At 37.5% G+C, this 22,538-nt stretch overlaps 1 protein-coding gene across 3 annotated transcripts in view; it reads right to left on the bottom strand.

Annotated features, from left to right (window-relative positions):
• Positions 1–22,538, bottom strand: part of LOC139981077 (uncharacterized) — a 49,826-nt gene that overhangs the window by 24,237 nt on the left and 3,051 nt on the right. Inside the window, exon 1 of one of the 3 annotated variants that reach the window (XM_071993240.1) lies at positions 22,387–22,523. The exons of 1 other annotated variant lie outside the window; for it this stretch is intronic. The gene's annotated coding sequence lies outside the window, so the exon portion shown is untranslated. Of the gene's footprint in view, positions 1–8,271; positions 8,444–22,386; positions 22,524–22,538 lie in introns of those variants that run through there. One more of the 3 variants, XM_071993239.1, reaches the window with a different exon arrangement.

Here is a 22,538-nt window from a genome sequence, read left to right as displayed (position 1 = left end):
CCTTGAAAGAAGTGGCTATATACTGTTCCAAATTTTGGCTGATATAACTACGTTGATGAGGGGCATTCATTTCATACCTTCTTTTTCATAACCCAAGAAGAAATTGAAGCAATTAGGGATGTGACCTGAACCAGAAAAAGAAATAAATAAAAAAAAAAAAATCACAAAAATCTTCTTCTTTTTTTTTTCTTTCTTTCTTTTTTATTGGGTAATGATTATTAAAATTGTCATCAACATGTTAGTAGAAGAAGAAGAAGAAGAGTTTACAAAATGAGTTTTGGATTCCATAAAAACAAATATTCTTCCTCCAGATACAGGGGTTGCACACATTTTGTCCAGGGACTGTACGAATTTCTAACTTTCAATGCAGTTTCGAAGCATACTGTACTGTACATAGTCTTTGAGCAAAAAAGTTTAAACTGATATTAAAAGAACTGTTTTAGAAAAAGAATCCCTCAAAACATGCAAACATATTTGGTCTAATTTGTCTGTTTCAAACTTGAATGCAGGAGCTGGGGATGAAAACTGGTCTATGCTCAACCAGTCTTCAAAGATGTGTAATGTCAAATTTTAAGTTTCATCATTTTTCACACAAAGTTACTTTAAGTTAAAACTTAAGAGAATCCTAGTAAGTCTCAATAATTAGCATGTATCTTAATATTCATGAACATCCTACAATAGTTGTACTGTAGTAGTAGTAGTAGTATGCATGCACCAATCGTGCGTGCAGAATACGTTTAATATAATCTGTATGTTCGTGACAAGAACAGTATTGTTTTACAGCTCCTCTGCCTAATAGCAGAGCTCGTGGAAAAGGAATCCAGCTGCAAGAAGTTTTTTTTAACTACAGTACTAAGTAGAGAATATTGTATAAACTGTAATTTGAGGAAATACCAGGAAACGACAACTTTGTGGCCTCATTTTTCCATCTGGCAATCCGGCTTTAAAAGAAGATCTGGTTGCATTGCATTTGCTAAACTTTAAAACTAAAACTTAAAAACTTTAACTTGCCATCAGATTACTTTTCCTTTTTTTCTTTATTCTCTTAAATTATGACCATTCCCCCCCCCCCCCCCCCGCTACTCAAAGATTGTGAATTTTTGATTTAATAGAATGTTCAATGATAAGGATCTGTGTGAGTCATTGATTTCATTTTATCTTTCTTCCCGAGTCAATGGAACTGTGCAATCCACACTTCAAAATTTCACCTTCTCTCTCCTTCCTCCATTCTCCAACCTCTGCCCCATCCTTTGTCCCTCTGCCCCCCTTTCCTTCCTTTGTCCACCCCCTTCTCTTCCTTTGTCTACCCCTTCCCTTCCCTTGTCCCCTACCCTCTCCCCTTCCTTAGTTCCTCCACCCATCCCCCTTTTCTCCCACCCCCAGCTATTTCAAACTATTTCAAAACTTCCACCGACTATTAAAGCAGATACCAATGCCTGACTAAATTTAAAAATTCAACTAAAGTTACCACACAACCTGTTAAAAATCCCTTTAACATTAAACCTGCTTAGTTGTACGTTACTGTACCTTCTCAACATCGTTACAGAGTCGCTCAGTTTGTGACACACCTATAATGTAAATTGGTATCCAAGAAGTACAATTTTTTTTTCTTCTCTCTCTCTATCTCTATCTTTCTCGTGCCACTGAATAATTCACACAAAGTGCATTGGCAACTCAGACCTGATTAATCGCCTATGCAGACCCTTCAACCTGTCCAACTAATCCACAAGCTCTTCATTTATCCAGGTCAAGACACATTTTTTTTCCTTCTTTTTTTCCCTTCAATGACCAAGATAACTTTTTTTTTCCTCTATTTATTTTATTTTTGCTTCTTCTTTCTCTTCTCATCCTCGATTCTAGGTCAACACCACCACAGAGCATATCTGACCCCTGTTTCGGGCCCTGAAACCTAACATTTGCTTTCTCCGAGAGCACCCCGTAACCTTCTGCAGTGTCCCACTGCTCTAACATTCCTCTTCTCTCCAGTAAAATTATCCCCCTTCATTTGGCAAGCAGTGTCCTCTTACACCCTTAATGGGGACACTCAATCCCACACAAAATACTCTCGCCTGGTTCATTGACATTTGGCTTGCCAAAAAACACCTTTTCTGGAAGCCAAAGTCCCACATTCGTCAGAAACCCGAACTGGGGAGGGGTTTCAAATTACTTTAAGCAATCATCTGAAGTCGGGGATTGCTCTGCTAAGAGGTTACCAATAAAGACAACATTTTCTCAAAAAACATGACACCAATACGAGACGAATCGCAGAGGTCAAGTTTCATTTGTGTGTGACAAATAAGGATGTGCAGGTTAGCCTGCAAAATTTCAGAAGACAGGGTTTCCTGAGTTGCAGTTCTTTTAGAGGAATACCGAGGGTGGTAGGAAAAAAAGTTTGGTGAATCAAAGAATATGAGGTTTACTGCAAGGAAAACCTCAACACAATTTTTTTGTTTTTTTGTCTGACTGCTATTTTCTTTAGTCTGTATAGTCACTGTGTGCCTACACAAATCCTTTCTAGTGTCTTGTACAGTTGTATTTCCCACCAAGAGTGTTTTCATGGACACAGGAAAACTGTTTTTCTAACGAGAAGGTCTACTGTACCTCTTGGCTTTGCAGTGTGTTCCATCCATTACAAACGTACAAGCTGAACTGAGCAAAAAAAAACAATTTTTTTTTTTATGATAATTATAAAGTACTGTACTTTTTAGGCCTAGGCTTACACATGCTTTAAGGGAAAGATACTGTACTACTGTATATACAACTAAAAATGTAAGGTGACGTTATAACTTGCTTGCAATGATTGAAAAGGATTAGACTATAAACTTAACATATACTTCAATAGTGTAAATAGTGCATTACAGTATAGTAGTATACCACACTGAACATTCAGTAGTGTGTGCAAGTCATCATGCATTCTAGGTTAAAAGTTCACATACATTTCTGTTTTCCTGAGGGGATTTATAGATTGTTGGGGCAGCAATAGTACACACAGCTCTTAACCAACAATTCAACCCTGGAAATGAGCAAAGTAATTTATGGTTAGAACAGGATTCCAACGAGTGACCTCTGGGGTTTTTAGGCCCATTGCTTTACCCACTGAGCTTACAGGATCATGCAATTATTTACTTAATAATATTAATATTTTAAACTCTATGAAATTACTGCAAAGAGTAGGGTAAACAGCAACAGAGGACACACAGTTGGGTATCTTCTCATTCAGGTATATATACTCTATTAAGTACATGCACCCATGTAAATAGTGAACATACTGCAACTAGGCGTGTAATGAAATTAAATTTGACAATTTTTCAATATTCATTTGGGCTTTAAAAAGAGGAAAACGCTGGTACCTTGCTTTTTACAGACACGATATAGAGATTTAATTTTTCGTATTATTTTGAATTCATTTCTATCGGTTGCAATTAGTCAGGATTATGTCACAACTAAGATAATTTATGCACAGAAATGCCAGGCCTTGAAATTCAGGCTAATGACAGTAGTGGCTAACTGATAGTGGATTTCATCATAAAACCACCAGAATGCTAAAAATACATGTATAGAGGTTTCGATGACTTCATTACAATCGACTTCTGCTAGTTCACCAGAAACAGCTCTTATAATATCAATGTCCTCCTGATTTCTAGCATGAAAAATTATGTTTAAGAAGTTTTCAGATGACCTTTGACCTCCACAAAATACATTTCAATGTAACACATCCACATGATAAGTATGAGAAGTATCAATGCTTCCTATTTTGAGATATAGTTCTTTACAAGGTTTTCAGGGTTTGACCTCTGGTGACCTCAGATGACATTCGACCTCCACAAAAAAAGGCTTCTTCATGTCAATATGACACATTCACATGATAAGTACGAAATCTATCCATGCTTCCTATCTTGTGATATAGTGTTTACAAGGTGTTCAGGGTTTGACCTTTGGTGACCTTTAGCCTCCACCAAAAAACACAAGGGGTCTTCTACTAAATATGGTGCATACACATGCCAAGTATAAAAAGTATTCAGATTTCCTATTATGAGATATTGTGTTTACAAGGTTTTCAGTATTTGACCTCTGGGTGACCTCAGATGACCTTTTACCTAAACCAAAAACAAGAAGGGTCTTCTACTTACGATATTGCATCCACATTCCAAGTATGAAAATAACCATGTTTCCTAACTTGAGATATCGTGCTTAAAGGTTTTCAGTTTATACCTCAGTTGACCTTTGACCTCAAAAAAGAATACAAAAAGAATATGTTTCTTCCTTTCAATGTGACATATCTACACACCAAGTATGAGAAGTACCAATGATTCCTATCTTGAGATATCATGTTCACAAGGTTCTCAGTTTTTGATATCTCGTGACCTCAGATGACCCTTGACCGCCACAGAAAACAACAGGGTTCTTCCTCTCAATTTGATGCATCAACAAGTGAACAATGCAAAGTATCCATGGTTCCTATCTTGAGATATCGTCTTTAAAAGCTGGGCGTCTCACACACACACACAAATATATATATACACGCCACCATGACTGCATTGATTACGATTATTCATCAAAAGCAAAAAGGCACTTGCATTTTGTTACCAGTGCAGAATAAAAGTTGACGTTGCTTTTGCATTAATTCAGGAAAAAATGAAAGCAGGGAATTTGGATTTAAGCCAGTAGATTCTGGAAGCACTGGCATTGTTTAGCAAGTGGCTAAAGAAATTGTGAAATTCTAAGCCTGAATGCATTTAAACTTTTTTTTCAATAGTTTTATGACAGGAATTTTGATGCATTCATCCCTGAAACTTCAAAATAGTGAGACAGTACAGTACGGTAGTTAAAAAGTTGTACGCAAAGGTGACCTTCGGATAAAATAGTTATTTGGGTTTTCTACGAACTTTTGAGTCAGCAGTCTGAGGGATTTCCCCATGCAGCTCTAAGATTAGTCAGGAACGGTTTACAGGTTCCACTATATGAAGATAACCCCACTGAGTAGCCCTGCAAACAGAGGGAGCACACTAGTGAATACCGAATCAAATTGCTGTATACTCTGTATCTGTGTATCAGTCCGAGTGTATGTATGAATTACACATGTACACAGTGGCACATGCATGCTTTCAACAGCCATACCAAATGCATTCTGTGAAATTCTCCACGGGGGGAGTGGGGGCGAGGGGGCTGGGGGAGAACCAGGCAAACTTGGCCAAAACATATTGTGGAGGCAGCTTCTCGTAATATATACTCAGCCTCACATGATCTCTGGGCTTATAACACTACCTTGGATGTTACACTATCATCTACTCACTAACTGGAATCCCAGTGGAGTGACAAATCAACTGGATACAGAACTGCCTATAAAACAGATAGAGCTAGCTCACAATTCATTTGTATATTAAGATTCTATATACATGTGTTTTATATAACTTGTAGTTCTGACTATGATACCTAGGAAAACACCTCCTACCAACACGGAACTGCAAACGGTTTGGATGTGTGTAACGTACGTTCAATACGGCCCCTAAAGAAGTTTAATTTACTAAGATTGACACGACAAATGAATAGATGAGAATGAACAAATAAACATGAATGTTAAATTCACAATTGTGCAACAGAGTGACCTGATAAACTTGTGATGCTGACCTTCCACGAGTGACCGGTCAACTCCGATCAACCTGCCCATTTCCCACATTCTTCCAACCACGAAAAGTTGTTTTAAGGACACAGGTTTCATAGTCAAATACTACTGTACTGAAAAATGCACATACCGATTGCTGATTGATCAATTTAATATTAAACATACCACTGGTGAACTCCTGACCTATAGAAAGTACTTGTGGAATTTTTTAGTAATCATTCCTGATAAACCCATAATTCCATATTGATAACATAATCCATCCCCACATGCAGCATGTGACAATCTATTTTACTTCATTGAATAGATCAAATTGGTTTGAACTTTAATAGGTCAAAACTTTATTTAAAAAAAACATAACAAGCTGAAGTAACGTGAATGGAATTGTTTCCATGAAAAACTATCAACTATTTACCTTCAATAACTACAGTAAATATACTGTAGTTCACCAATGTCAGGCTTTCAATTAAAGCTAAAAGTTTTTCAAAATCAAGTTCCTGGTGGTTTTGACTGCTATGGGGGAAAAAATTAAAGCCCTCAATTGAAGTCAATGAGGAATGCTAAATTAGACAAATAGCTCTGTGAGGAGCAGTATAAAATGCTATTTCTAGTGTAAGAATGGGTGACCATAATTTAACAGTATAGCATTTTTTCAGGGGGAGATTACTTATGTAGCATTTGATCACTTAACATGAGATATAGTAATATAGGATCTGTTGCCATTTTGTAACAAAATTACCAAATAAATGTTGGCTTTACTTGGCATTTCATTCACTACGTGGTATTAATTATCCCTAAATATGCTGGCTAATTTAATTCATTCATTGTTTCAGAACATAAATGGGATAAAATTCTTACTTATGGTCACAAAATATAAAGCAAAGCATATATCATGTAATCAACAACTTTTCCATAATTAGGTAAAGTGAAATTCGCTTTTGTCATCAGCTGTTACTTTGAGCATTTTAACTAGAAATTAAATATTGTTTATATATGTTACCTACCAAAATAGTACTTACTACTTGGCCTGGCTTGAATGTTAAAGGCTTACATGCAAAAAGTTGCTTAAATGTAGATTCAATTTGCTGCATTTCATATATATGGGGGGGGAAAAAATTCTCATGGAAACAGCGCTAGGCCTAACCATACCATAAATTACTAACATCGGTAGTCTCATGTGCTGTAACTAATGTTGACAAATGGCCTAACCATACCGTTAATTACTAACATTGGAAGTCCCATGTGCAGTAGTGTTGACAATTGGCCTAACCATACCATAAATTACTAACATTGGTAGTCTCATGTGCTGTAGTGTTGACAATTGGCCTAACTATACCGTTAATTACTAACATTGGAAGTCCCATGTGCTGTAGTGTTGACAATTGGCCTAACCATACCGTAAATTACTAACATTGGAAGTCCATGTGCTGTAGTGTTGACAATTGGCCTAACCATACCGTAAATAACTAACATTGGAAGTCTCATGTGCTGTAGTGTTGACAATTGGCCTAACCATACCGTAAATTACTAACATTGGTAGTCTCATGTGCAGTAGTGTTGACAATTGGCCTAACCATACCATAAATTACTTACATTGGTAGTCTCATGTGCTGTAGTGTTGACAATTGGCCTAACCATACCGTAAATTACTAACATTGGTAGTCTCACGTGCTGTAGTGTTGACAATTGGCCTAACCATACCGTAAATTACTAACATTGGAAGTCCAAGTGCTGTAGTGTTGACAATTGTCCTAACCAAACAGTAAGTTACTAACATTGGTAGTCCCACGTGCTGCAGTGTTGACAACTGGCCTAACCATACCGTAAACTACTAACATTGGTAGTCCCATGTGCTGCAGTGTTGACAATTGGCCTAACCATACCATAAATTACTAACATGGGTACTCTCATGTGCTGTAGTGACATTAACAATTGTCCTAACCAAACAGTAAGTTACTGACATTGGTAGTCCCATGTGCTGCAGTGTTGACAACTGGCCTTAAAACCATACCGTAAATTACTAACATTGGTAGTCTCCTGTGCTGTAGTGTTGACAATTGGCCTGAATAAAGCGATCAAATATTATTTTTCCAAATTCGAAACAAAATGTCCACAACTGATACTACACTACCACATATATTTCTGACAAATCAGGCATATCATAAAAAAAAAAATTAAAAATGTATTTACTTGGATTCATATCCCATCAGAGCATGGGAAAGTGGAGAGAACTAAACGAAACAATCACTTCATGGTACGGTACAGTTAGCAATGCATCAAAACACTCTTGTTCAGTCGGTCAGACACATACAAATTTATCTGATCTATATAAATACAGAAACATTTTAATGTTCAGCTATGCGTACATGAATGGATATGTACATTGCTAGTTGGATTGAAACACACATAAAAAGAACTCTTTTATAACAACTTCTTTTTTTTATTATTATTTTTTTTTATTGAAACACTTCAGTAACTTTTAGCAAATCTAGCACTTTTTGTGTCACTTAGATCTAGTCCCCTTGAGGAAATTAAATTCCAAGACTACCATCAATTTACAACAATGATGTTAACTGAATTACTGCAGCCTGTATATACTGTATAAGTGCACATTCCTGTACATGCGAAGAAGATACAAGATGCAAACCAACCTTATATAATCCTGTAAGTGTGTGTGTCTGTACAGCATTGGCTCTCTCTCCCCGGTACTTCACTATATAGTACTTGGGTTGTACACAGTAGCCTACAGAGCCTATATGCACCACCACGTACAGTATAGTAGTGTACTGTACTACACATTCAACCTACTACTGAGATATATGCATGTATATATATGACTCTATCGGTTAAGACCTTGTCTTCCTTGCTGAAACCCCAGTTCATGCACAAATCTGTACAGCAGCTGCTGTGTATATATATAGTCATTATAACCCTTACTTCCTTTGTGTTCTGTATAAGCAATGAGCTAAAAAAAATGGGAGGAAAAAAAAAAGGTTAAAACCTGAGCCAACACCCCCACTACTTCCTGGTAATCTGATAAGATCAACAGCCAACTACTAAGCTTCCATGCTGGCCCCCAATTGGCCAAGATTCCAGACTCCAATGGTTTGTGGGGTCAGAAAAGGGGTTTGAGTAAACAAGATTGAATTGCAGTGCAAAAAAAAAAAATTAAAACCCGGTTGTCCTCAACATACTGGGATGGCTGGCTACAAGGGCAGGTTTGGCCTTTGGCATACCAATAGGAATTGGGGTTAATTTTGCCCACAGTACACAGTCAAACACTAAGTACTGCTAGCTAGCTGAGGGTACTGTATGAACGTTATACCACTGGAATCCGATAGGGTAGCTTGTCTGCTGTTTCTAACTCACTGTTGTGCTTGTCCCCAGCAGAAAATCTCAAAGGGTACCACAAAAAAAAAAAAAGAAGGAAGGAAAACCCAAAAAAAGATTGCATTTTAACCATGAGGGAGGGAAGGGGTGAAAAGGTCATGAGAACTGAATGGGGAAAGGAGCTCTACATGTGTTAGGTTTCAAGCCAGAGCAGCAGTTGCAAGGATATTTGTGTAATGTGATAAAGTGTCCTATTCCACATTGCTGAACACTTTTTTGACGAAAAAAAAAGGACTGTATATAACTAGGAAGGGAGAGAAGGAGCTTGTACTAGGGCTGACAAATAAAAAAACTGAGAATTGTGTGTTCGACTATCAGTTGACTGTACGTAGTATACAACACCAGTGAGATGAACTTTATTCAAAGCAATTTGATACGTTGATGACAAGTCACTTAAGACTTGTTTCCCTGTGCTCGTCAGAGCGGCCAAGTCCTATCCTTCGGCAAGGAGACACCGCTGTGTTACGTTTGCATATATATATATATATATTGAAATGCAAGGTGACAATGCGAGTCCTTCACTGTCAGACATTATGCAATCTCTTTGGTGAGATCGTGCAAACCACTCAACTGACTACGTACATACTGTAGAATAGGGTACTGTACAGTACATGTGGCTATGTAAATACATGTACATACAGTATCCTACATAGGCCTACATGTGCGTGTACCATGTATGTGTGTGTCACACGTAGTGCACATGTTTATCACAAACATGTATACAGGATGCATACATGTGTGATATATATACTGTACACACATTCATAATAAATACATACATGTGCATCATCTAGTAAGGCTGCATGTATGTGTATCATATGTGTATCAAACACGTACATACACATACATGTGTATTATACATAAACCTGTACAAACATACATACTGTACACACATTCATAACAAATACATACATGTTTTATGCATCATCTAGGCTACATTTATGTGCATCGAATGTGTATCAAACATGTATACGTACACACACATACATGTGTATTATACATAAACCTACACAAACATACATATATGTGAATCATACCTTATTGGATCTGCACATGTGTCATACAAACATGTATGTACATATTAAGTGTATAAATATAAGTACATCATCAATACATACTGTACATGTGCATCATCTAGTTAGGCTGCATGTATGTGTATCAAACATACATTGTTATCATACATATAGGCTTAGGAACACACATCAGAGCATTTGGGTGCCTGATCCCCCTGAGCATCCACACTACAATCTTGATCACTCTCACAGGATCAGGATCCTGCCCATGAAAGGGAGATCATGATTGAGAGGTCTGATCCTGGATAAGCGAGCATCCACACTAAAAGCTTCCTCGCCACTGCCTCGGGCTCTACAATTAGCCTGCATAGCTTCTTAACACCATTAGGCTCTTTGCGTAAACACTGTGTGGAACTATGTCCATTTCTACAGTTTAGTTAATCATACAGCAAAAAATATGTGGCAGACTTTGCAGACTAATTGGTAAAATGAGGTCATTTTACGACCAAGGCAGGTCGATTACATAATCTCAAGAAACTTTGCCATGATAGCGTGCTATAGTTGGGGTCTATACAGCAGACCAGTAAGGTCTTGAACAGTGGTTGAAAGGATGTGACGGCTCTCCTGTGAGAGATCAGTGATACAAAAAGTTTGTCAATAATGAGGTTGATTTACTGTTTCCGACATGTGCATTATTGTACTGTACCATTGTACTGTGCAAAACAACAACAAACAACAAACAAATACAAAACAACAACAAACAAACTAAACAACTAAATTACACATCTTTACATCAGTTTACACTGCACAGTTGCAGTAGACAGTATCTCTCATAAAAATTTTTGAATTTAGTCACGTTTGGCATGCCATACATTTGCAGCTCAAAAGGCTGGACAAATAAAATGCTACAAAGCATTGACCAATTTTTGTAATCTGATACATGCTGCTGATATCAAGTTCATGTAACTTTACAGCAGTCAGTTATGTTGATATCAGGAACTTACCTCTTTCAGTAGATAAACATATCAATTTATGTCAGCAATGCATATCAAGTAACATCAACGACATATCAGATAACAATACTGAAACAGATATTCATCTTCAAACTGAGACATGCCTTACCACGAACTTATCATTGACAAACGATATGATGAATCTTTCAGCATTTTTATAGGTCTCATCTTCACAGGTATCATTGATCTTAGCCTAAATGTTATACCAACTTTGCTGGTCGGGAAAGTTCTACTTTGCTGTGCAATGGGACTGCATTCGAGATGAAAAGTCCTTCAAACATCCATTCCAGCATTGTTACATTTGTGAGGCCTGGTGTACATTATAACGTTAACAACCAGGCTTTTAGTCAATAATAATGTTAGATTTATATAGCACTTTACAAATGTTATATATTACCCCTGGTCAATGATAACCTGTCCCAGAGACAATCCCTCCAGTCGCCTGCAGTTATATACTGCGCCCAATGACAAATTATCTCATAGGTACCTATTTAACCCCCCAAATGACCTTCCTCTTTTGACCACCCAAAGATTATTGAAAATAGCTTTCTAAACGGAGAGAATAAGAGTGCTTAAGTTGTGAGGAGGCAGGTACATGGGGGACCAAAGGATATGCAGAAATTTTGAATAGAATACTCACCAATCTCCCCTCTAAAATACACACTCTCTTACCTACTGGATGCACACACAACCTGCAAATATTAGTATCAAACTAAACACATTAGCACTAGGCCCTCCCACTTGACCCACCTTTCATGTGTTTGTCAACTACAGTACCTGTTCTTTTTCAGAAGAAAAGTATTGTAGTCTGTAGATACATAATGTTTCATGGATTCAAAGAACTGCAAACACTGTAGACAATTTAAGCATCCATGCAGCTTATCCCTGACCCAGTTCAAACATTTTATGGAGGACATTTGTAGATATTAACAAGGTTGTAAAAACACCTAACATACTGCTGAATTGAAAGAATGTTTATTTTCCTTTTGCAGCATCCAGTCATTTCAAGTAACACACCTACCACTAAATGGAAGTAATCAACACTCACCCGTGCCAAACCACAATCATGACCACCGCCAAACAAATTGCAGATTCAAGTAAACAAGAACAATTTTCTGTAATGATCCCTAAACATCATTTTCAGAGCAGAGCTAGAAAGTTGTCCATGTAATTAAATCAATGTAAGTTATTGTCACCCACCTTTCAGGCTTTAACATCATGTTTACTGATCAACTTTCTTGACCAAACATGAATCAAAGCAAAAACTGCATATATCCAGCATTTGAGGACAATATTATATAAATTTTACCTAAAGTGGATTTATTAGATGGATCGGACAATTTCATTTTTGCCCTTGAACGGACAGAATAAGAATCCTGTACAAAAAACACCATTTCAGACACTTCGGGTGGTTGAACGAGGAGGGTCATTAATCGGCCACTGAGGGCATACAGTGCTAAAAAAGGCTACCAGATCACTGTATACATGGTAGAGATAGACAGAGAGAGTGCTGAGGTTGTGGGGAGACAGGTGAGTAAGAGAAGTTAAACACTGCAAAACTTTCCCTAGATATCACTGACCCACATCAGAATTTCTATCCACATCTTTAAGTAAACTGTTGAACCTGACATGATCTGTGTTAACAAACGCGATGCTGTTTTGATATACTTCTTACGGAGTAGACAGGTAAGGAAGATGCTATGTAAAATACTGTACCTCATTTCGTGGTCATAAACTGTAGGGTTACCTCACCATTTAGCGAACATGTGTACAAATGAACCATGCCAACCAAACCATACCAAGCCAAACCAATACAACGTGTACAAATGAACCACGGCATACTATAGATGGTTCGGTCAGCTGTCAAAGTAGACTGGATATCTTTATTTAATCCTTGTACTTAAAAGTTATACTGAGCTACATACATACATCATTGGTTGCTTTGCCCACAACTTCTTTTTTTTTACAGGAATTTTGAAGAATGCATTTCTACTGGCCTCTCAGATGACTCTCCAAAATTCTCAAAACTTTTCTTTTCCCAAATGCTTCATGAATTTGCATATATATCTGTACAACCACAGGTCATCAATATTGGCCCACATTTTATAAATGTTCACTAAAAATTGCTAGAAATTTACCAAAGTGTTTATTCTAGAGGCTCGGATCGGGGAGCTGCTGTGATAGTCCAGGTTTGAGTTTAACGGTTGTAATATACATGTAGAAGTGTGGATAACTACTTTGAGAGTGGCAGCAAAATGCCATTGACATTTGAGTATTGGTGACCATTATGGGGCTTTATAGCATATTTGGCAGCAAAACTGATGACCTATAAAGCCCAGCATTGTTACCAACGCAGGATTCTGCATCTGGGAATGCAATGTTTTAGCCAGGGGAGCAAAATTTTAAAATTGTTTGCATCTGGCAGATGCAAATTTTTCTTTTGAGAAATAAACCCCAAGTACACACACATTCACAACTACTGTAGGCCTTTGCGAAACATAACAAGACACAATTTTTTAATGAAAATCTTTCTTTCCTTTAAAAAATCACAAATTCTCCTCAAAAGAACCAAAATTTCTTCCAATCGTACCGATGATTGAATTTCTTTGAAAACAAGTAAATCATAACTATCAACTGCCAGGGATAACAACAGTTCCAATACAGAGATTTTTCATGCTACTGTAATAATAGTCAATAATGCCTTTCCAATTTTCCTGTGATCTGATTGGCTAATAGTCCCTGACCCATTGTAAGGAACACAAAGTTTGTTGTTTAACAACAATTACTTGCAGGGTTACTTTTCCCATGTAGAGATAGTGTTTGTGCTACAGGCTTAGTGTGCACTCAAATATCTTACAGGCCTTGTTAACAACACATTCGACAAACAGTGGTCATGGTAGGAAGTTGTAGTTGAATTGTTTCTAAAAAATATCACCTAATATGAATCATTGTTTTGATCACAAAATGTTATGAGTTGAGACAATCTATGAATTTGTGGGAAGATAATATCTCTGATACTGAAAAGTCTTTCCATCTGACAGTATCTTTGTTCTCCCTCCATTGAGAGTTGCTTTTAAAGTAAAAAGGCACGATGCTGGCACTTTGGATGGTAGAATGAGAAGGAAGGGCATTGGCCGGGAGAGCCAGCCATAGAGGGGGCGCAGTGTTAAAAGGTTACCAGTTCATTCTAGGCACGGTAGAACGGAGTACTAAGGTTGTGGGGAGACAGGTGAGCGAGGAGCGAAGTATATTTGTTGTTGTTTATAAGCTACAGGTTTCATCATTTGATTTTTCTTTCGCGCATATTATACACATATCACTATAGGTGTGTTGTCAGTGGTCATTTATACAGTAGCTATATATACATTGTATGTTCCCGTACAGATAGTTTCAAAATGCATGCTTTCATGGAGGACTGCAGAGGCGCAAGTTTCTCTGAGGGACGCAAATATGAAGACGTTGCGTCCCGCGGACGTCAAACTTTAGAGTCCCACTAACGATACTGAAAGCATTCCACTATAATCACACGCAAAAAAGATGCATTACACTACATATACTGTAGCCAGACAAACTAGTTTCTTTTATGTAGATCTTACGACTGGTTTTCCAAGGATCACAAACAAAACATATTATGATGAGCCTGAGGTATGTTTTCAACAGGAACCCATGAAACCACATTTACTCACTCTAGGCACTTTTGCCATCCAGGAACTTTCACTTTGAACGGTTATTCACAATCGTATTACATCCTGAACAAGTCTCTGAAGCACTGCATAAATTATCCTTTTTAAGCATTTCACTCAGATTTTACATCGCATGTTTATATCTTCTGACCAATAAACACTTGAGGTTAAAAGGTGAAGTCTTCATGTGAGATATAAAAAAATGAATATCAAAATGAAGGGTATAGTAAGACCACCCATGGATTCATTTCCATCATGTAATATTAGGTCTAGCAGTAAACGTACCCCCCACATATCCCCTTAGTATTCCAAACCTCAGACTAAGTACTGTAATGCGCATACAGTATTTAGCACTACTCCGAAATGTGTTGTGTGTGTTTGTGTATATACGCAGGCATGTCACATGACTTGCATCAGAGAGACAGAGTTACAGTGTAAATACCATACGATTGTTGTCGTACATACATAAAGTATGTGTACGATACAGTTAGTGTACGATACAGTTAGTGTACATACATAAAGTGTACATACATAAAGTAGGTGTAGGATACGGTTAGTGTACGATACGGTTAGTGGAGTTTAACGATAATGTTGCACACGTATGTTCTTTTCTCATGATGTTGGTGATATGTACTTTGAGCTCTGAAAGGCAGTGCTACCTATACCTGGGGAGATGAAAACACCCGAGAAACTCGACGAGTGTCAGGACGCTGCACGGTAGATTTGAAAGGCAGAGGGCGGTGAACTTACTGTAGAGTGGGGTCATTGGGGGTGCAGTGCAAGAATTTCTTCCGCGAAGGGGTACATCGGAGTGCGTATGTAGTAGGACAGGGGTACGAGAGGAGTGACGTAAATAATGAATATTATATGGTATCATATTAAACTGTAAACTGTAAATGTCATACAATGACTTTGTTTGATATTACATTTGCCCCTCAAGTAGATTTCCTCTCTTTATATACCTCATTGCAAACGTTCAAATTGTTTCACAAACTTAAAATCTGGTGATTATCTGATCGATGGGGATTGCCTCTGGATGAAAAATCCTCTTATTTCATGGCTAGCCAGGGCTCAGACGCCTCATGTCCCAGATCCTTGCCACTTTGTAGTTTACTTTGAGTACTATTAATGCCACCACAATTATCCACACATAACTATCTGGAGCAGAATTTTGTATTTCAAACTGTCAGTAATTGTTTGTGCACAAACAGTAAAAGATACAATTGATGTAAACAACAACTTAATAGTACTGGTCATCAACATTACCATCTTAATCATGATCCTCTGGAAACTCCAACACTCTCTGGTTTGGGTGTTTACAAGCAACTATTGCACATCCTTCCCATCTACTGTACTTAGCCTAATAAATAACTGGTAATATTTTAGCATTGTGCTCCCTTGACCCTCCTCAAGGTTATCGCCCATCATCGCCTTTGGAAACCAGGTTAAAAAGTCAAAGGATACTTTGAAAGCAGCACTCAATACAGCATGTTGATGGAAACTGCTTCCAAACTAGCCTGGTGAAGTCCAATACACAATAAGGAAACGTCCGAAAAAATTCAAATGAAAGAAAGTATATCGCCAGAATAGGTCTATACTTCGCGAACCGTGGATTCCTAAGGAGGAGGTGACCGGCGATCACCCGAAGGAGGGTCAAGGGGGCAAGGAGGGTCAAGGGGGCACAGTGCTAAATTAGTAGGCTAGGTACTTAGATGGGAAGGTGCAAAAGTAGGGTGGAGACAGGTAAGAGAGGAGTGGAGTAAATCCCTAAGGTACATTAAGCTGGTCCCATCAACCTCCTTGCCGTGTCCCTCTTCCCTCCAGTCATTATTAGGGCACAACTACACACCGATAGAAAGAATTAGTTTGTCTTGCCCCGGGCCCTTGATCTAAGGGGACCTCTAGGCAGTCTGTTCCACCTATCTATTGGATAGTCCTGCACCATGAACATCAAACAAGGTCCCAAATTCACAATATAAATCAAGAATCAAGAGAAAGACATTTATCTAGGTTCGTGTAATACTCCATCCTGGCTGATGACTGGTCAAAATGGCCGATTGCAAATATGGAAAAGTCTGGTCATGGTTTAAAAGCCAATGTTCAATAAACAGTAGGAAACACGTACATGTATAGTATGTGTGTTTGCTCTGATTGGAAATGCTGGAAAGCAGTGCTAACTTGTACTTACATGTCACCTGGCCTGGGCCTCACCTGCGTAATTGCAAATGGCCTCTCTCAGAACGAGTACTAGGAGATCAGACTAACAGAATCAAAGACACACACACACACAATCACATTCACCGCTCAAAACGTCTTGACTTGTGTTCTTAAAGTAAGCAGATTGCATTCTGTAATGTCTAGCATTTCCCCAGCACACAAATTATGCATGACCAATAATGTACACTCTCAATTAACAGGGCTGTAAACTTATGGGGTGTCAAACCAGAGGGTATCAAACCTCTTTGGATGTTTTTTTGTTGTTGATAAAATGTTTGAAAGTAAGGCATTAAAAAAAGGATTCAGCGTTGCCCCAAAGTTAAACATGTTAAAATTTGCGAACACATTTTAACAGATCTATATACACATACTTTTCCCGAATTCTGACCGCTTGATGAAATTTTAATCATTCGCAGACAAACTCATGTAACTTACGAGAATTAACGGTCTCTGTTATAGGTCATCAGTATTGCCCCCAAATATGCTAGGAAGTTGAATATTGGTCACTCATGCTCAAACTTCAAAATACATTTTTGCCACCCTGTAGGTACTGAATGTGAATAATTAACAGAGTTGGAACTTTCCAGAAAGTACTTTTAAAGACTTCTAGTAATTTTAAGCAAGCTAAAAATTTTGGGCCAATACTGAAGATCTCTAAATAAGCATTTGTGTTTCCATAGGATAACAAAAAATTGTTTGCTGAAGTTTGAGTGACTATAGATTGACTTTCTAGCACATTTTTCAGTTATGCTTATGACCAGCCATGCACTGTCACAATCAGTACATGATGTCATCAGCTCTACTGACAAGCAGGAAGGCCACTATTAAGCTCTCATGGCAATACTCCACTCTTGTACAGAAGTTCCTGCCATGACTGCATTTCAGAGCTTTCCTTAGAGTCAGATTCGAACACCTGATTATCTACTTTGAATCACTAGAGTCTGGTCATGTTAGAGTCTTTTGTCCTTTACCAATCAGAGACTTGAGTCATGTTAGAGTCTTTTGTCCTTTACCATCAGAGACTTGAGTCGCGTTAAGGTCATTTATCCTTTACAAATCAGAGGCTTTGGTTGAGTTGATTCTTTTGTCCTTTACCAATCAGAGACTTGAGTCAAACTGAGTCATTTGTCCTTTACCAATCAGAGAGACTTAAGTCAAGTTGAGTCTTTTGTCCTCTACCAATCAGAGACTCCAGTCGAGTTGATTCTTTTATCCTTTACCATTCAGACACTTGAGTCCAGTTGAGTCTTTTGTCCTTTACCAATTTGTGACTCGAGACCAATGGAATCTTTTGCATCCAAAGACTGACCAGAGTCAATTCTAGAGTCACTACAATCAGTACTCGAATCAAACACTAGTAAACCATGACAATTCAAACCCATGCAAAATAGTGACTAAAGGACACCAGTTTCAACTAATACAGCTGTGTTATTACTTTTGGTTACACCTGACAACCTGTCTACCAACAATGAAAGTTACACAGTTAAATACAGTAGACTAAACGCTATTTGAGGTTTCAAAATGACCTCCCATGAAAGTAAATACCTGTAACCAAAGAATCAAAACAACCCTCACAATTAATCTGCTCATTTCTAGACAACTTGACCATAAACTTTAACTGAAGAAGCTGGCTTTTTGTATTTTCATGTATTAACATAACAAAGCGTACAATTCTAGTGACATACTGTACATTCTACCAGTTCCACTACGTAACTCCATCGAGCATGCGGTGCTGTACGTACATCAGTTATTTCATGACAGACAATTTGAAGTATTTCATCTCACCAAATATGGTGCATTCATCTAATAGATGACAGACCTGATTCCATAATGACAGCAATGATTTCTACCCGGTAGGTCAAAGTTTAAATTGGACAGGCTATTCCATATCTGATATTGTAGGTTGTACCTTTGACCTATTAGCCTACTGTACTGTACACATATAGCCAGTATATACTAATGTAACACACTTGCTCAATGTAAACCACCCTTCAGTAAACAACATTGTACTGTGGGTTCACCATGTGGTATTCACAGTACACAACAACAGAGAGACATTGTTTGAAATCATGGTGCATAAACAGACTGGTCATATAACAACCACTATACAGTATGCAGGGAAAAATTTGTTATTGGTCCTGGTGTTGTCCTCTATCATTTTGAGGATACTGAATAATAATAATAATAATAAAAAAACAATGGTGGTAGGCCTATGATCCATCCAAAGGAGAGTTTAACTGGCCAAACCCTGGTTTTCTATTCACCAAACCTACACATCTCTCCTACAGTGCATATACTGGTCATTCTTTGTTAATTTTTTCACACTACCAAATTTGCTGTTCGAAAAAACCAAAATGTAAAAAAGCCTGGTTGTTCAAGGAAAACCAGAAAAATGACAAAAAAGAAAAAGGCAATCATATAAAAATTTTGCCTTGGTATGAGTAAACCTTCTTTAGCAAAGACAACTATTACCTTGTAGTTTATAAAAAATGTAAACAATGTTTAACCAATCATTCATTAAATAGTATTTGATGATGTAGAAAACATTGTACTGTGTTTACATGTGCAGTATGCATACAGTATTAGACCTCCCGGACGAGCCCACACATTACAATATTAATCAGAACAATATTAATCACAAGGTACTCTAAATAAACTACTGCAAAGTGTTATCACAGATGTGGGAGTGGGACATTAGTGTATTTACTGTAGGTATAAAGCAAATTGGTTTCATTTCTTAGATTTTATGCAAAGTTTAATTCCTCTTGCTAACGTGATAGAATTCAATGACATACAGGGAAGAAATTTATCCAATAATATTGCATCGCAAAATGCCCTACATAATGATCATGTTGTTAATAGTGTAAATAAACATTCAGAGCAGTGTTATACAGTCGGACTTGTATATCCTATTCAAAAAAATAATAATAATAGCATAGCCTTCAATGATACACAAAATTTGAACACTGATTTATTCCCTGCAACTATGATTTTGTCCTGTGTTACAAACATCCTTTTATTGTTCAGTTACAGTATTTCGTGGCATCTTCAACAAACGTACAGTTTGGTACAGGGCCTGCAAATTTCAACTCTACAAGAATGCTGTTTTCACTGCAAGGATACCTACTTAGTACTTCGCAAGTAATTATATCCCTCAGACTAATTAATCAAATTGGGTCACCCACATGCTCTACTGCTACGAACATTAGCCACACAAATGACTTAATGAGATTAACAATTTCGGTGGTGCTACTCCACTTTGGCTACGGTACATTCTTATGCATGAATGACTCCTGAATTTGTCAAAGAACAGGGACTATTCAAACATTGGCATTATGTTTGAAAGTAATCAATTTAATGTATGCATTTTTGTATGTATGTATGGGTGTAAATATGTGTGTATGTGTATATGTATGTGTGTATGTGCGTACATACGTACGTATGTATGTACATACGTACGTATGTAGGTACCTATTTATGTATTGTACATACATACGTACGTACGTATGTATCTATGTGTGTGTGTATGTATGTTGAGATCTAGTGATCTACACATTTTTCTATTGACTAAGTATAAAGACATTTCTCAAAGCCCTGCAGATAAAGCTAAGTCAGTTTCCATAAGTCGAACGACATGCTCCAGCTTCCTGTGTTCATTTCCAAGTCAACGGCTGTTGTTATTTGGCATGCATGCATGTCTGTCTGTATGTTGTATGTGTGTGTATCTCTGTAGAGGTATGTTTGTTTCTTTTTGCCTTACTTTCCCTTCCTTTCCTCCTATGTTTTTATTGTTTTTTTGTTCGTCACTTATCGATTCAATTTATCCTGTCGTATACGTTGTAAAATAAACTAATGGTCACTATCGTTTTTGAAAGAGAATTTTCCAGGGATGCTCTGTGCACAGTATTTCAAAGTACTGTATTAACAGTGAGTGGATAAGGGGCTCGATAACAAACTGAAAGACTGTGTTTATGATGACCAGAGACTCAGACATGCAATGACAACAGAGTTATAATTCTAGAGCATGCACTTCACAAACAATTCAGTTTGAAAAACATCAAGGCTGTTATTACTTACTGTCTACAGAGCGGTTTTGAGTTAGTTTCTAATTTATTCTATTTGCGTTAATATACAGGATAATCCTCGTTTATGCTTTCATAGATTAAGCGATCTGAAGTGGTCTGAAGGTTAAGGTAACATATATACAAATCCCCATATCTGCTTTGATACTGTTAGCAGCTCACACCACTTTAGAATTTACCAACCATTTATTTTATACATGTTATTTTGTACACTGTCTTATACGTAAGTAGGCTCTCTGATACATATTTCAACAGCCGATCCAGGCAATTCCATGTTACTCCCGGCGGGTCACGATCCATCTGACCTTTAACGATAGTTTTAATGACTTTTCCCTAAATTAGTCAATTTGCTGATGCCAACTTTAGGCGAATCTACTAACCATGTTAGTTTAAATGGCCAAACTTTCTACAAAAAATATTGTGATATATCTCAAATTTGATAAGATAATAATGCATTAATACACTCTACACTGCAACATGTAGGAACAAGACCAGACTCAATACATCTTGCCGTCTTGGGTAAATGCCTAAATGGGCTCTGTGCTCAACGAGTGTGAAATATTCGGGGCATAAATTTGCATATTCGCGTTGATTGCTAACATTTGCATGTATACTGTCAAATTAATGTGTACAGCAGCATCCCCCAAATTTTAACGGATTTAGGGATTTTTAAAAAAAAAAAGAGACGATACTTACCTGTCTACGTCTCTACCTCTGTACTTTTTCTATCTACCAGCCATGTAGTTAAGTGCAGTAATAGAGTGGGAGGTAGGTAAAGGGGGAACAGATTAAATCTTTATAAACCATCCATCCGTTTCAGACTAGGGACAGTGTTAAACTATCAGATTAAAGCTGCTGTATCTATTCGTGAAGTACGATAGAAATAGAAATGTGACCTGAGATTGGGTTCTAGGCACTAGGGCAGCAGAGTAATCAAAATGGTTTATTTAATATGTAGACAACGTAGAGGAGGAAAGTGAAATTGTTGTGAGGAGACAGGTAAGTATGAGAGTCTCTCTCTTGCAGACATTTATTTTGAGTTGCATTTAAGAGTTGAGTTTTGCCTTAATTTGCATATACATACATACTCCACTGTTAAGAGTACAGGTAAGGTAACTGAAACTTCAAAAACTTCACTAATATTTTTAAAACCAACAAGATTCGAAAATGACTGTAGGTATCCTGGAATTATCATTGCAAGCCTTGCGAATGGTAGTAACTGAAAGGATGTTGACCCCGAAGTAGGTAAGGTGGAGGGGGGTGCATGGTGTTAAAAGGTTACCTAGTCTTGTAAAGCTACATAGATTTGAATGCATACATACTGTATGCAGACAGTTAAGGTGGTAGTGAAGTAAATGCATACTGTACCATACTCCACACTGTTAGAGTAAAGATAAGGTATCTGAAACTACAGGGCCACTACTCGGCTCTTGCAGGTCCCTGCAGAAACGGTCAGCCAGTACATACGAACGTCGAGCATCAATGCTCAGAAATGACAGATAAGATTTACACACAAAACT

Source organism: Apostichopus japonicus, chromosome 15, assembly GCF_037975245.1.
Source record: "Apostichopus japonicus isolate 1M-3 chromosome 15, ASM3797524v1, whole genome shotgun sequence".
Classification (NCBI taxonomy): Eukaryota; Metazoa; Echinodermata; class Holothuroidea; order Aspidochirotida; family Stichopodidae; genus Apostichopus; species Apostichopus japonicus.
This window is presented reverse-complemented; position numbering and strand designations above follow the sequence as displayed.